We start from the raw sequence: 2,704 nt of genomic DNA on the forward strand, positions 1-2,704 counted from the left end.
TTTATCACCACATTATTTACAATAGCCAAGTTACGGAAGCAACCAAAGTGCCCATCAATAGATGAATGGATAAAGAAGAGGTGATGCATATACACAATGGGATACTGTTCAGCCATAAAAAAAGAAATCCTGTCATTTTCAGCAACATGGATGGACCTAGACGGTATTATGCTCAGTGAAATAAGCCAGGAGAAAGACAAATACCATATGATTACATTTATTTGTGGATATAAGAACAAAACATCGGTGGACTCACAGACTGAGAAGTGACTGGTGGTTACCATGGGGGAGGGTTTGGGGTGGGAGGATGGGGAGCGTGTGGGGGATAAAGGGGCATGAAAACTCTCAATCATAATATAAGTTGGTCATGGGGATGGTAGTACAGCATGGAGAATATAGTGAATGCTTCTGTAACATCTTCCTATATTCGCAGATAGTAACTACACTAGCTGGGGTGAGGATTTAATAATATGGGCAACTGCTGAACCACTATGATGTATACCTAAAACCAACATAAAATTGTGTGTCAATGATACCTCATTTAAAAAAAAAATGAGAACATGAAAAACAAGAGAGGTAAGTCATCCTAGAAAGGAACTGATCAACACACACTAACGCTAGAGAGGATTCAGGTAAGAATAAGTTCTAAAAATTATCCATTATTTTTGGCCATTTGAGAGCATTAGAGCAAGAGTAATTTCTGTAGTGTTGAAACAAAACAAATTATAGTGAAAGAAGTATGTAGACGATGAGGACGAGGAAACAAAGAGGTAGCTCACAAAGCTTGTGAAAGGGGAAGTCCTTGGGAAAGATACAAAATAAAGATATATTTTGAGATGGAATACTTCAGAACTGACCTACAGTGAGGGGCATTATTCATCAGAGGAGTGGTGAATTAAGCTCTGGGGAATCTGGAGTGGAAATCTTAGGGGCTGCCCCTGGGATAGGGATGAATGGGTATATTCCCAGAAATTATTTGTCTAACAGCTGAGAGCACTGTAGGCCTCTTCCATTTCAATGTAAAAAACACTAGACCCTGGAGGATGCTTGGAATGTAGTGGGGAGGGCTTATAGAGCAGCACACCAAGCCAGGGCATCTCAGGGATCCAAATCCAAAACCCCAAACTGCCAGGACATCAAGCAAAGTCCCAGATCTACTCTGAACAGAAGGCTGAACACAGGGACTTGCAGCCAGGAGAGCAGAAGCAGCTGCAGAAGGCATTGCAGCCTGAGAGGCTTTTCAGAGCCCCTCCTGAAGCAGTTAAGTAAACCAGCCAATGATCTGCCTCATGACAGGTGAGGGGAGAGACGAGTTCCATGTTCCCGTAATTCTGTCCTGATCTCTGAATTTGATTGTATGGTTTATAGTTGGCCTCCATGGTTGGCTTTCCTTGTTTAATTCTTCACTGTCTTCACCTTTAACATCTCGCTAAGCTCAGATGCTTCACCTTTTTTAGGGGCTAATATCTGTGATCAGGAAATAGGAGAGAAATGAGACTGAGTTCTAAGGATGAGACTTTCCAGTCAGAAGATCATACAACCAAAACGTCATAAAATGACATATCCAAAAGGCAGAAACAAAAACATGCATTTCTTAGTGTTACATAAGAGATTCAGTAAAAGTCTACTAAAAAAAGGATAAACAAAGAGATTTAGGATTTGCTTTTGTAAATGACAAATTCCAAATCCAAGATTCCCAGGATCTCAAACTGAATTTCCATTAAATTCAGCACCCCCCTCAAAGTTTGAAGATATTTGCCATTACAATTACCTTATATTAATCATGAATTTCCAAATGTTTCACTAAGATATAAAACAAAAATTAAGATATGTTAATATTTGTAAAGGTTAACATCATGGTTTTGAAACAGCTCTTTGGTCTACCTATGACACCAAGAAAGCATATCAATGGGAAAATTGCAAGAACTGAAAATAATTTGCCAAAGTGGACGATATACAAGACAAAATAACAAAACACATACAGATGCAATACAGAAAATACTACAAAATATTTACTTTACTAGGAATAAATTAGGCTGCTACAACAATACGGCGGGGGTGGGGGGAATCACAAAACTTTTAAAAGTGGTAAGAGTTTATCAGAGTGGATGAAAGCAAGATACAATAACGAAACCCAATGTAACAACACTAAGAAGATAAATCTAATGGGTTCCCATATGCTTAAAACATACAATGTAATACATAATGCAAAAAAATCATTTTCACTAAATATATCCCAATATACTAAAATTTATCATAAGAGTGAAGCACAAAGGTTTGATAAGAGATTTTTTAATATTTAAATAAAAAGAGGTCCCAATTATTAAATGAAAAGGCTTGATAGTATAAAGATATCATCTTTTTTTTTCAAAACCACTCTACAGATTTAACAAAATGCCAACCAAAACTGCTATTTAGGACTCAGCACAGGAATTTTAAGGTTAATCTGGAAGACTAAACGCATGTAAAGGGCCTTAAAATTGAAACTAATGAGAGCAGGACAATCCTATTGTGCATTAAATTTTTTGTGAAACTAGAATTTTAATTCAGTATGACACTGGCATAAAAATAACCAGAAAGAAATACAAAAACAACAGATTGCCCAGAAATGGAATTTTATACATATAAATGTTATATATGCAAAAAAGGAATAAAATAATTAGTTGGAGAAAATGTAGAAAACCATTGCTTAATTATCTAAAGT

This window comes from Manis javanica, chromosome 11, assembly GCF_040802235.1.
Source record: "Manis javanica isolate MJ-LG chromosome 11, MJ_LKY, whole genome shotgun sequence".
NCBI classification, from domain to species: Eukaryota; Metazoa; Chordata; class Mammalia; order Pholidota; family Manidae; genus Manis; species Manis javanica.